Source organism: Lactuca saligna, chromosome 7 (genome assembly GCF_052625555.1).
Source record: "Lactuca saligna cultivar CGN05327 chromosome 7, ASM5262555v1, whole genome shotgun sequence".
Classification (NCBI taxonomy): Eukaryota; Viridiplantae; Streptophyta; class Magnoliopsida; order Asterales; family Asteraceae; genus Lactuca; species Lactuca saligna.
In genome coordinates, this window is record NC_136423.1 from 13,870,827 (window position 1) to 13,886,318 (window position 15,492).

Consider the following 15,492-nt stretch of genomic DNA (forward strand, 5'->3'; position numbering starts at 1 on the left):
ATAGTTTTTACTAGAATTGGAATACAAATATGTTTAGAATCACTCAGAAGGTTTTGGGAAGTCTTATGAGATTCCAATCAAAAGTCAAATATTGATATTTAACGAAAATATAAAATTTGAAATAAGTAAAATTTTATTGAAAGTTGTAAAGAATCTCGTTAGCAACACTTAGGCAAAAACCTTATCGAAATTCGAGCTGCAACGAAGAAGTTATGACTCATTGAATCTTCGCGACAAAACCGACACGACATCGATGACGTAAAAAGTGAGTTTTTGATAAACTACTTTTTAGCCTATATGATCTAAATGAAAGTCGTAGTACTCGTTAAACCGAGAATTTTTATAAAAAGAACCTCCAAATCTAACTGCGTATGAGGAAGTTATGATTTTTCTAAGATTCACTGTAGCAGTAGACAGCTAAAAATTCGAAATAAAGATCGAGTGATTTTTAGCCGATGCAACCTAAATGAGAATCGAAGGTCTCGTTAATAGTAGTACAACGGTAAAAAGACAGATAAAAACGGATATTGGATGAAGAAGTTATGAATTTTTAACAGACTTTTCCTGTCTCAGCCTGTTAAAAATATAATAATAAAAATGAATTCAAAATTAGCCAACGGAGTCTAAAGGAAAGTTCTAGAGCATAATTTCACCTATACGTGGATATAAAGAACATCGAAAACGAAGTTCGTATGCGAAATATATGGATTTTTGAAGTTTGGGGCACAAACTTCGAGACCTTCACGAGGTGAACATTGAAATTCACGAGGTGAATTCGTTGCATGACACCTTTCAAGCCTAGAAGATACACGGCAAGCCTAGGAGATGATCAAGATCGAATTCACGAGGTGAACATACTTGGTTCACGAGGTGAATCTCAAATTTTCACCCTATAAATAGATGCAAAGGCAACCATATTTTGGTTACATTTTCTCGTTTCTCTCACTCTAAAACACTCCTTTAACCCACTTTTAACCCCTAAAGTCACGGTATCATCCCCGACACCCAAAGCAAGTCCCGACGCCCCGAAGTTCCCGAGAAAATCATATTTTCAAGTCGAAACTTTGCCCGAGTATGGACCGGTTTTCAACTAAAATCCCCGGTTTCATCACAAGAAAGTCATATTTATAGTCAAAGTACTGCCCAAATTAATACCTTAACCCCCGGTTATTTCACGGAGAGTTCAATATATAGGAACAGTTGTATGTTATGTGTTATATATGTTATGTACTTTTCCATGTTATCATCTCGTGTTATTATTTTTGTTATTTTGATAGCAAGGTTATACCTCTGACCACGAAGTGTATGACATAAGCATCACTTGGGTATCGGTATGTACCGTTAACCATGAAGTGTATGACATAGGCATCACTTTGGCATCAGCAGTATGCTAAGATAAGGCTGAAAGCCTGGATATTCTAGCAAAATGATTTTCCTGAGTAATTTCTGTGCCAGTTGGGCTAAAGTTTTATTGATGTACATGAAGTATTGAAATTGTTATGTCTCATTGATTATATATCATTAAATCAAATCATTGATTGATACAGAAAGCTTGTCGCATGATCTACATATGCATTTGTTGTTACTTGTTCCTCTTTGCTTCTGCCATATTGAAGTATATATATCGCATAACGTTATATTGTATCTATTATTGAACTCACTAAGCGTCATCGCTTAGCCCTCTCAATGTTTAACAATTTTAGGAGATAAGCAACCAGTATAGTTATATACTGTCGGAAGATTTAGAATAGTTTGCGCTGTTACTTTTGTACTTAGGTTTACGTTGGTATAAAACTTTAATATCCTGGGAAGTTATGTAATATACTTAAAACTTAGTCGGTTTGTATCCAGTCGTTTGTAATCAAACTATCAATGTAAAATATTATTTATAAATATGCATGTGGCATATTTTGGAGTAATAATGTTTCTTAGTATGAAAGTTAGGTTCTTTCATGTTGTTGGTTAGTTCGTTGGACAGTTTTAGTTTATATTTGACTATGTGTGTTTCTTGTACAAAACTTGTCAAGAAAAGTTATTGCAACACCCGCAGATTCAGGCTAGTCAATTTAGAGACCATCAACGTCAAAAATTACTTTTTAATAGAAGGTTATTTAGAATAAATAATCTTAACCAAGTTATAGTATATATGATACAAGGGTTTCGTACATATAAAGAACGTCGGAATCCGAGTTATAATGAAGAAGTTATGACCCATCGAAGTTTTACGGCAAAATCGGCACGACACCGGGAATCGTAAAAAGTGAATTTACAATATAATACTTTCTAGTCTTAGCGATCTAAATGAATGTCATAGTATATGTTAAACCGAGAGTGTGCATAAGAACGTCCAAATCTGACTTCATATGAGAAAGTTATGATACTCTAAGATTTAGCATAGCAGTGCACAACCCGAAAATCGAACTTTAGATCGGTCAATTTTCAACCAAAAATTCTAAACAATAAATGAAGATATCGTTAATAGGAGTTCAACAATAAAAAGACAGTTGAAAACGTAGCTCGTATGCGAAAGATATGGACGAAACTTAGTCCCTACTCTTCGAGCGCGGCGAATTCGATACAGATTTGTAAATTCAAGATAGAAGGAGAATTAGCCGATGGAGTCTAAATGAAAGTTATAGTACTCATAAATACAAATGTGTTGATATAAATAACGTCGAGAATAGAGCTCATATGTTAAAGATATGGACGGAACTTGGTCCCTGCTCTTCGAGCGCGATAAATTCGATACAGTTTCGTAAATCTGAGATAAAATGAGAATTAGTTGACGGAGTCTAAATGAAAGTTGTAGTACTCGTAAATACCAACGCGTGGATTAAAGAACGTCAAAAATGGAGTTCATATGAACGAGTTATAATTTTTAATAGCAAATTTACGTATTAAAATAAAGCGTAAATTATATATACGTCTACATATATATACATATGTATATATCATTAGAAAGGTATCAACGATCCAATCATTATAAGGCTAATGTTGAGTACTTTCGACATTAGTTTAGTACAAATATCATTAAAACTATTTAAATAGTATTATAAAGGGTTGTTTAGTCATTTAAGTAAATATAGAGGGTGAGTTTTGAAAACTCAATTACTATAAATAAGAGCATCTAGGCTCTTATATTTCTTGCAGCATTCTCTTGATTCAAAAGTCTTTCTCTTCTTATCCCCAGAGCATTTTGACCCCTCATGATTCGACTTCTATTTCTATAGTTTTAGTATAGTAAGGTAAGCGTTGAAGCGCTGCAAAAATCTTTCTTAGAAAGATTCAACAACGAATTTATGCCCCTGCAGAGCCCGGCTCCTAGCAAAAACCCCCTTGTAAGTAAGTTATTCTTACCCTATTTTAAATATAGCTTATATTTAAAATTAGTATTGTTATTATGAACTTATAATAAATATTTGGGCTATTCTTATGACTTATATAAGTGTCGTTATAATATCTTTTTAACTAATTGCGGTACGGGAAATCTGGTTTAAAGGGTCGCATAGGGTTGTTGGATTTCAGAAGTGTTATATGCCAAAATGGCCCTGCCCTACGGTGTTTTATGTCTGACCCCTGTCTGTACAAAGTGGTTGAAAGTATTGTTTAAACGCTTATACAATAATAATAATGCTAAGACTAATAATTAGTCAGTGTAATATTAGACTAAAATCTAATGGTAATAATACTAGGTTTCGTCGAAGGAATTATATTGTAAAGAAGCGAAGTGTTGTCCGAGTTTGGAATCATCACTTTAACAAATGAGTGCATAGTTACTTTCATCTTACACATAGATATAAAGTATTTTATATAAATTACGTGCTATGTGTGCATATTATCTGTTTATTTGAGATCTATGTTGGATGAATAATTTTATACATGTTTTAAGTGATTTAAACTGTAGATGAATTAGGAGGGATGAAAGAGGATATAAGTGAACATTGGTGACTACACACTTAGTGCCAATTATATAAACCATGGCGATTAAGGACTTAGTACCTAAACCCTAGCGACTATGGACTTAGTGTCTATTGAATAAACCTTGGCGACTATGGAATTAGTGTCTGTTGTATAAACCTTGGCGACGATGGACTTCGTGCCTATTCTTTAGGATAATCCTTAGGAACGAATGAACAAGGAATAGTCGATTCTTAGGGTAGATCCTTAAGAGTAAAATACATATAATAAGGATGGGTAATTAGGTTGATTGTTTGATGTTTAAACATAATAATTATATTATTGTTGGTTGAAAACTCTATGTACTTACCAGGTTTCTCAACCTGACCCACTCAGTTTATTTGTATCACAGGTGTCAATATGAAGTTACATTACACTGAGAGATTAAGGAGATATAAATCACTAATGATAACAAATGTAAGGTTTGTTTATGCTTATGTTTCTGTATTGACAATGACATCCCAATATTGTAAAATAAATAAAATACATTTCTATGGAAATGCTTTGATAAAGTATTTATCATGTTTTTCTGGGAACAAATTCCGAAACACTTTTCTTTAAAATGTTACTCTGATTTTGAAAATAAAGCATAAACAAATCGGTTTTTTATGACTGTGAAAATGTGGATGTGGATGTTACAGTTATTTTGTGTATGTTTAAAGTAAAAAAGATCATATTGTTCTTAATTGTTTTTTCTTCTTTAATGAAAATAAGACGCTTTAAACTCACAGACAAATTAATACTATACAATTTTATTTTTAAAATACAATCGTTAAAAATGAAAATAAAATAAAATAAATTCTAACTAACGAGGGAGAATTCCTATAATAATTTTTTACATATGGGGCTACTTTTGAAACTATAATATAACGTGGACCATTTATGTATCTATATATTTGATTGTATGTATGTGTTTGAGTGTATGTATGTATATGTTAACACAAGTTACATAAGAAAAATTAAAAAGAATAATAATATTAAAAATACTTCTAAATGTATGTTGTGTGTAATATAAAATTTTTGATATTATTTTTAATAGTAAATATACTAATATGATGTATGTCAATATATAGAGTATAACAACATATATAATGTATCAATGTATGTATGTATTCTTTTATAAACAATGTATATGGTTTAATGTATGTCAATTTATATGTAGCATAATTTTATAACACAAAATTCGTACAAATATTAGGATAATTTTTGAACATATAATATTGCATGGCTTTATAACATAAAACTTATACATATAATATTGGTTTCATTTTCGTTTTTATACTTTTTTCGGAGTATATTATTAGGATAATTTGAGAGGGAAACGAACTTTCAACTTTGTTCACATTTAGTCATTAATTTTTTTCATTATCTATTTGTCACTGAACTATTGAAACTGTTCACATTTTACCCTTATGATCGACTGTTATCGGTCTATCGGTCATACGGGGAAAATATGAACAATTTCAATAGTTCAGTGACAAATAGATAATGAATAAAAAATTATGACTAAATGTGAACAAAATCGAAAATACATTACTCTTTCAAAACATTATCTCCTTTAATAATTGATATACAAATAGCTAATTCTAAGTTACTCTGGTTATTTGGATAAAATATTTTTATAAGGTTAGCACTTTTTTGACCCAAGTGGGAATTAAATTTTAGCAAAAGTTATAGGACTTGTTAGGAAAACTATTTGTAGATATGGCTTTTCATTTTTTGATAAATTGAATTGTTAAATTTGGATAATTTGGATTGCACAATTTAGTTTGAATATTCAAAATTTTAAAATAGTTTTCAACGAAACCAAACTATTGCTTTTTATTTTAGATTGATTTTAATTTATAAAATAAGAATAGAATAACAATTTATTAGTTATTTATTTATAATATATCTATAACTATTTGTTAATTTTGTAATATATTTTTTTAAATAGGTTCAAAAGTTTCTCCTAAAAAAACATTAATATACATATTCTCTCAAAAGAGTTTTATCTATTAAGTATTAAACTATAATATATTTTCTTAGTAGTCGTTTATAAATTTTAAATCGCAACTAAATAATGTGTTTTTATTTATTTTGTAAAATTAGGCAATGTTACAATTATATGTCGTTTTAAAATGTTTCAGTTTTTGAAAACCAAATTATAAAAATCGATCCAACTGAATTGTAATTGGATCTGATCTGACCGGATTTGAATTTTGTTTTGACTATTAGAATCCATATTTTGAAAATTAAAATCAATTTGGATTCACTTGATTGGATTGGATCGAACAGATATATCCAAACGAACACCCTTAGTTGTAGGGTTGTTCAATATTCAGATAAAACTGAATTATCCAATTTAACAATTTAGATTGGACTATTTAGTTCGGATATTCAGATTTCTGGATTGATTTTCACCAAAACCGAAATATTATTTTGGATTTCGGATTGGTTTTGGTTTATAAAATTAAAACCGAATAGTCCAAAAAACTGAATAAACATTTATTATCTATCTATTTATAATATATATATATATATATATATATATATATATATATATATATAGTTATTTATTATTTTTGTAATTTATGTTTTCAAATATGGTCAAAACGTTTCACCTGATAAAAAAAATTAATATGCATTTTCTCTCAAAAGTTTTATATCTATAAAAAATTTAACTATAATATATCTTTTTATTAGTTGTTTGTAAATTTCAAATCACAGCTAAATTATTTGCTTTTGCTTCTTGTGCAAAGTTAGGTAATATTATAATTATATGTCGATTTAAAATGTTTCGTTTTTGAAAACTGAATTATAAAAACCGATCCAACCAAATTGTAATTGGATTGGATTGGATCGGATGTGAGTTTAGTTTGAACTATTCAGATCCATGTTTTGAAAACCGAAATCAATTTAGATTCATTTGATTGGATCACATCAAATTGATCCATCCAAACGAACGCTCCTTCTTAGTTGTGGATTTGGTAGATGGTAGCTAGTAGTTTTTACATTTAAGCTGAAAGTTGTAATTTTTATTTGTATACGAATATTCGGCAAAAGTAGAAGAAGCTATTAAAACATTTAATTATATAAAATGGCATCTTTGTAAAATATTAAAATAAAAACATAATTTAAAAAATAGTAATTAAGTCAATTTGCAAAAATATGAAAGAGTTTTTTGATAAATGATACTTGAAAAAGCTTTTTATTTTTGAAGCTTTTTTTAAAAGTTCAAAAATAAATGCTCTCAAAAACTATATGTCGAACATGCGCTTGTAAACATGGATAATTTATTTATGGAAAAATTACAAAAGAATGTGCACAAAATTTGGTTTATTTTTTTTCTTGTTAAAGTTATAAGATAACTTTCAAAGACAAAAAAGAAAAGAAAAAAAAGGTTGCATCTCGCCCGTGACTAAAGCATCAAACAAAATGTAGATCTTGTGAATATTATATTTTGCTAAATTGGTATTAATCTGTCTTCATGAGAATTGTCCTTTCACATGCATTTCGCAGTACTCAAGATTCATTCTATTTTTATTATATTGTTTTCATTTTATGCATAAAAATAGTATGATCATAATTTTCACCATAGCAAACCTACCTTCTTTTGTTTAATAATGCTATTGGATATCATCAACGTGTGCATCATGCTCTACTTATCGTTTTTTTTAATGTCTATATTATGTAAAATTGGTTTAAAACTACAAAATTACTCAAATAATAGATTATGACCTACCTAATAAAATATAAACATTAACAATGACATTAATATATAAAACAATTACTTCGAAATGAAATAGCACCCTAAAAATCCTACATGTGAATTATGCAAAACAAAATAACTAAAACTGACAGGTCATTGTAGAGTTTCCTTGGATAGGGATGAGCAAAGAAACCGACCCGGTTGGAACCGACCCGATCCGGACCCGAACCAGGAACCGAAGTCGGCTGAAATTAAGAACCGAACCGGACCGCCGGTTCTACCGGTTCCAGTTCCTACCGGTTCTTGCCGTGTCTTCAATGTTAGAACCAATCCTTGATAAATAGCAACAAATGGTTCTGGTTTTTGCCGGTTCTACCAGGTCCGGTTCTACCGGTTCCCGGTTCCAAAAATCTACAAGAATATGATCTCGGTCCCGGCCCGACCGGTTCCATCGGGTTCCGGTTCTGGTTGATTCCTACCGTTTCCCGGTTCCAAAAGTCAATATGTTCATCGCAAGCCTTTTATCATAACGAATATATCATATTTTGTAATTTCGATAAAAAAAAAAGTATATAGGTTGTAAAGTCTAAAAAATTATTACTTCAAAGAACACTCGAGAATTAGAGAATGGAGATTTAGTGAAAGTTGTATTTGTGTGATAAGAAATTATGTCAATTACAACATATTTTAATAAAAGTCTAATTTTGTTTTTCAATTTTGTGTGTAAGGTAGCCTGAAAAACTTAAAACATGGTTATTAATAAAAATACCCACTTCAATTTTTTTTATAAAAATTACCACATACTCTGGAATATCATATTCCGAAGTACGTAATTTATTTCTAGACTTCGGATCGGAATATGATATTCCGTTATAACATCCCAAAAACCAAGATAAAATTTTCATTTTTAAAATTCAACCAAAATCTATAATTGTTTATAGAACATTGTTTTCAAAGATAATAGTCACATATCAGAGTATCCCAAATAACAAGTCATAAAATCAGAAGGATTTGCACGCTTGCACCTTTGTTTTTCCTCGATCATCTGAACTGAAGTACATGAAACATAAAACTTAAACTGTAAGTCAAAGTTTCATTAGTTCTCCCAAATACCACACAACAGAACATATATACAAAACATATACTTGGTCCACAACCTCCTGGTTGGATTATCCCTGACCCATAACCTTTCGGTTGGATTGCCTAATACATATTGGATCTACAAACTCCTAGTTGGATTAGCCTGGCCTACAACCTTTCGGTTGGAATACCTAGGTTTGTTGACTGACAACACAAAGCAGTACAGTCTTAACCTCACCAATTATGTCGACATATATAATAGATAAGACACATAACAACAACTAGATAATCATGTGAATCTTAACGGATCATCATAGCATAGCAATAAACCAAACTTAAATACGCAAGTACAATGAGGAAAACTCAGTATGAAAAGATAGATGAACACAACACAGCTTCATACACCAACTCTACATGTCACATGAACCACCAACAGTGACCTTGTCTCAACTATGATTCAAAATACCTAAAATACCCTCTAGGTCAAACTTGGTTAAAATCTGGTAAAGTTAAAATGTCAAAAAGTCAACCGAGTTGACTCGGGCTGAGTACGCCTAGTGTACTCAGCATGTATGCTTGGCATACACACAATCCAGATACGGGGGCTTAAGGGAGTACGCGCAGCGTACTTAGAAGTGCGCCCAACATAATCTCCCGCCAGCCTTATCATATAATAAGAGCTTAATCTAATAAGCCCTTTCGTCCAAAACCCATATCTAGTCCCAAATAATGTTCTAAACCATAAAGTTTTCAACTTTATGACCTTTCATGGCTATTAAGTGCCCAAACCTTAAAACTCTAACTTCTTAACCCACTAAGACATCATAACCTTTTCATGGAAGGACTAGAAGGGCCAATATCGTATTTTTATCATTCTGGACACTCTACAACATCCAAAAGGACAACTCATTTGGTTTATAGTAGCTCATACTCAAATGGACCAAGATTATGGAGCTAAAAAGCACAAACTCCCCATCTAGCAAGATCTAATGAAATAACAAACAAGTTCATAGCTTTATACCTCTAAATGAAGCTTGAGTGCAAGACGCTTTTGGATCCAAAGAGGTCGTGAGCTTCAAATGTGAATCCATTTCCTTCTTCCTCATGGATTATGAATGTTACAAATGTAAAGGGACCACAACACACAACTATACTTCCCATGTGAATTTATACCAAATCTTCAAAAACAAATAAGCCCTTAAGCTTAATTTAGGATTGAAAAGTGTAAGTGAAAGTTTCCAATATAAAGTGAAAAAGAATCTACAAAAGACATGTTTGAAACTGTTTGCTATATGGATAATTATGACTGGAGGATAAGGGCAACAAAACATAATACTACTGATACATTTCAAGTGGTTAAATTATCATAGAAACACATTTGCTCAAACACACAGCTACGTCTCCATCACCGACAAGCCAACAAAAGGGTATTGGGTCACTTCTTGAAGGGTGTATTAACTGATAGTACATGTAATATGTTTTGGGGAAGACAGATACAATGAACTTTAAATGACTATCTGTGTGTACTTTCACACTGGCAAACATAAAATGCTAAAATGTATGCTCTAATTAAGAGCGACCCCTAAAGAAAGCTTTCAAAGACTACATTTATATTGTTACAACTTGGAGAAGAAGAATCCAGGGACGGTTACACATATAAAGACGAGTGATGACAATAAATTTAAATACTTTTTCATGGCTATCGGTTGCGCTATAATATTTTTTTATATACTAACTTCTATATTTTTAATTTCCATACACGTGTGTTCGCTTTAATTAGATTATTAATTACTTTTTAGCAGTAGGCATAGATGGTAATAACCAAATCCTCTTTATTGCATTTGATGTTCAGAAAACTGAAAGTGGAGAGTCATGGACTTGGTTTTTATCAATACTCAAAGAATATATTGGGGGCATGCCATCTATAGAGCCAATTCAATTAAAATGTTCATTCAAGCCGTGTTCCCAAATGCACATCACAGACTCTGTTGTCACCATTTTTTGATGAATATGAGAACAAAGATAAGCAAGCAATAGAGAACATAGATTTTGTTTTGGGAGGCTGCAAAGGCTTATCGAGAGTCTGATTTCAAAGAAATCTTAGGTAGGCTACGTCGTGCACTAAACGATGATTGTCGTACATGACTAGATAGAATCGGTAATGAGAGATGTGTAAGGTCATGTTTCCCTGTGGTTCGGTACAATACTATGACATCAAACAGTGTTGGGTCCGTCAATACATTATCATGAGAGGCACAAAAACTACTAATAACAATGTTGATTGATTTCTTCGAGCAACTATGCAACAATGGTGGTGTCAGCGACGTAATGATGGAGTTAAGTGTTTTCCTATATAGTAATACTTTCATGATAATTTTAGTGTACTTTATTGTGCATGACAACATATACATAAATGTTTTTTATAGCCAAAAGAAAACAAGATGTTACTGAGTATGCTAAAGGGAGGATCAACAATTCCTTAGCTTTTCGGGTATACCAAATAAACAAATTATGATTTTTATAACAATTTATGATGTAGTATAAATGTATAAGTACATATAATCCTATAATTTACTTAACACAAATAAAATTTACAGAAAATCCTGTAATACATATATAATTGCATAAACTAAACATGTTTAATGTATAATCTAAAATAAATTCATAATTATAAACATATTTAAAACTTACATATAAAAATTGCATTTATTCATTGCTATCAGAAGACATTTTTAATTTTAGTGGTGTCTGGAATGGGATGTAGGGTAAGCTGAAACAAATGAGAAAATATAGTCCAAAACGAGTTAAAGGGTATTTATAAGAAAACCAAGTTGGAATTATTTACCTGTTTATGGAATATTAAATCAGGTCTGGAATGGGGCATTCCGGACCAATTGATCATTTTGCAAAAAAAAAAATGTTATATTTAAAATAAAATAAAATAAACAACCAAAAAAGGGTTAGGTTACTCAATTTCCCAAAAAAAAGTTATTTGGGCCTAAGTACTCAGTCTAAACTATTTCGATCTTCAAATTTCAAACTTAGTTTTATTTTCCTAATTGAGCTTTGAGCTTCATGCTGAATAAGGCCTTTTGCGGACCAATCTCTCACATAATGTTTGGTTGCTTCTTTCTAATCAAATCTATAAATAAGATAGTGTAGCTTAAAGTAGATCTGCACAACGGAAACAGACTCTAGAAAAAGCCACAAGTCGAATCTATGATCGACAAGTCTTAAGCATAAACATGTATCGAGAGAAAGGCCGAACCACCAAGAATCTCTAGATCCACTAGGAGTCAAGGTAAAGAGACGATAAACCAAATTGGTGAGATTGCTGGATAGATCTACCGAATTAAAGTCAATAGTCCAGTCCCATTAAAATCTGACATCATTGATTTGATCGGCAACACGACATTTCCTTCTACACTCGATCTTATAGAGAGTTTGGAATTGGTTCTTAATTGTGCCTCCTTCCACGAATCGTCCATCTAGAAGAGGGTGTCATCCCCTAAGCACATCTCCCTTTTTAGAATGTTAGCAAAACAAAGCCTAACTTCTTGGATGTCATATTTTGCCCTAGAGATATTATTCCACACATCGGAGATAGATTTCCTATAAAGATAATCAGCTGGGTTATCGGTCAAGTAGTGGATGCCACTAATAACTTGACTCCATAGTGCATTTCTTATCTGTCTTCAACCACCGCCACTACTTTGTTAATAGGGAAACATCGAGGGAATGCAATGCACCCATTTCGAGCCCGCCTATCCTTATTATCGATTACATGCTTCCAAGAAACTCAATTAATTTTTTATTTAACCTCATCCCCACCCCCAAAAACGACTCGTAATACTTTCAAGATTATCAAGAACACAAGCAGGAGCTTTATAGAGAGAGAAAGAGAGAAAGAGAGAGAGAGAGAGAGAGAGAGAGAAAAAAAAAAAAATAGGTGTGAATGTTTCCTAGAACTGCCTTGATCAATGTTAATGGGCCCCAAAACGCCAATGTTCTAGACTTCCAATTATACAACGTAGATTTGAACTGCTCAGTGACCGACCTCTAATGTTTTTTATTAGATTCATGTTTGATCCGACAGCCACATCGAGATAATTAAAGGGGAGATTACTAGCTTCACAACCAGGAAGGTTAGCCCAGTTGCTTATTTCGGTAGTGGTAGCCCCGATTCCAAAGACCCTATACTTATTGAAATTCACCTTCAAACCTAGTGAGATGTGAAAGCACTTTAACATACGAACGAGGATTTTAAGATTGTATCTAGACTACTCCCCAACAAATAATGCATTATCCGCATAGAATAGATGAGACAATAAGGGTCCATTGCCGAGAATTTTAATGCCTTTGAACAACCCTTTATTGCACACAACCTTCTTAGTGACATTTAATCCCTCCATGGCAATTATGAAGAGGAACAGAGACAACAGATCACCCTAACCCTAATGAACGCACCTACGAAAGTCAAATTTGTATGTTGGAGACCCATTGACAATAACAGAACCTCAGGATGAAAAGAGACACCCTCTAATCCACCACCTCTACTTAATACCAAATCTCATTTGTGATAGAACAAACAGTTGAGAGAATCGAAGGCTTTATCGAAATCTACCTTAAATAGTAGAATTTTTTCTTTCATCGATTTGGCCCAAGAGCATACCTCATTGGTAGTTAGAGGTGTGTCTAATATATTGCGACCTTCCACATAAGTAGACTGAGATTCCACAATGACAATATCGAATAAAGCTTTAACCTTGGCTAGAATTTTATACAACGCTTCAATTAAACTGATAGGGAGGTAGTCACTAAGGAAGACAGGATTTATTACTTTGTCTACTAAGTTGATGAATAACATGTTGCAACCTTTGGCTAAAGTATCGTGAGCTTCAAAGTGTTTAACCACATCCATGACATCAAAATGAATCAAATCCCACTAGGTCCTAAAGAACTTAAGGCTATGTTTGGCGCGCCACAGCTAGCTGATAAGCTAGCTTATTTTTTGAGCTTTTTTATGTTGTCGTGTTTAGTAAGTCAAAAAGTAGCTTATAAGCTAGCTTTTTGAGAAGCTAGTTAGACTATGTTTTTAGGAGCTTTTTTAAAAAATTTCAAATACACCTCTTAATTAATTATAGAAACACATATTCTTACATGTCATATTATGTAATTTTATGAGTGTATTTCAGCTAGTTTTACCAAACGTTATTTTTTATCAGCTATCAGCTAGCTTTTTATTTAACAGGTAGCTTTTCAGCTAGTACGTCAAACATAGCATAAATGTAAATCCATCGGGTCCCAGCCTCCCAGGGCCATTTGGGTATTCCGCTTTTTGCTCCATATTTTAATTATCTTAATTATCAAAGAAAAAGTTGTAAAGCATATTAATTATTTTAATATATATATATATATATATATATATATATATATATATATATATATATATATATATATATATATATATATATCTTACTATTCTAATAAATGAATATGTTTAATATCCTATTGACAAGTGGTATTATATTAGAACTACTCATTAAAATTATATTTTCCATATCACGTCACTTGTCAATATATTAATTATTCATTTCAAAATTCAAAATTTAAATTCTCACCCTAATTACATTAAATTTTAAATTTCAAATTTCAAAATTTTTCATTTTAATTATATTAAATTTATCATATTAGATTAAAAAATAAAATAAAATTAATACAGATTACATTATAATATAATATAACTTCATGTACTTATCTAAATCAACGATTATAATTTTATATAACTAAAAAAATATTTTTAAGTAATAATTTATTTAAAATAATTGATTAATAATTTTGATTTTTTAATATAAAATTTTAATTAATTTTATAACCGTGGTTCTCATGAATTATAAACTAATATATATATATATATATATATATATATATATATATATATATATATATATATATATATATATATATATATATATATATATATATATATATATACTAATATATATATATATATATATATATATATATATATATATATATATATATATATATATATATATATATATATATATATATATATATATATATATATATAACGATTTGGGTATTCCGCTTTGCTTTGATCTCCAAGTTGTATCAATATAAGGAATCATTACCCCTTTTAAAACCAATCAAAATTATATATAGAGATAGAGATAATCTTCACGCTTCTCATTCTAAAACCCTACAAACCAAAGTTCCAAAAGTCCAAATCGTGTTTACTCCATCAAGAATTCAAGAGAAAATTCTGCTTTGGTCCTCTTTTTCGGCGTAATATACTTGAAGCAAGAAGCATGGCAGCCATGGAAGCAATTCACGTAAGTATTTCCGAATTCTGAATTTGATTTGTATGCATGTTTGTTTGCTGGGTTTTTTTTTTTCTTACTTTATTAGCCACGTAAGTTGAACTTGATTTGTATGCATGTTTTTTCGTCTCAATTACAAGTTCCTTAATTGATTAAAGAGGACAAACATATTCTGGTTCTTTTTTTAATAGCATAATGCCTTCTTCCTTATCGATTTTGCAGCAGCAGGAGGAGTTATGGAAGCAGGTCTTCCTTGTTTGGACAACAGAGGTATGTGGCACCGATTATCCATGTTAGTCTTTTCACATTGTTTGTTTACGGTAACTCATCGGGTTTGACCTAATGTTGATGACAATAGGGTGAGCTTGAATTGCTTTCTGAATACAGATGGAGTTTCTCAAATCTTGATGTGAGTTACAT

At 31.1% G+C, this 15,492-nt stretch overlaps 1 long non-coding RNA gene across 1 annotated transcript; it reads left to right on the forward strand.

Annotated features, from left to right (window-relative positions):
• The first annotated feature begins 14,956 nt into the window (after positions 1-14,956).
• LOC145004356 (uncharacterized) lies at positions 14,957-15,492 on the forward strand. Its single transcript, XR_013662352.1, has 3 exons — positions 14,957-15,084; positions 15,295-15,342; positions 15,431-15,492. It is a non-coding gene; the product is annotated as an uncharacterized LOC145004356 (long non-coding RNA).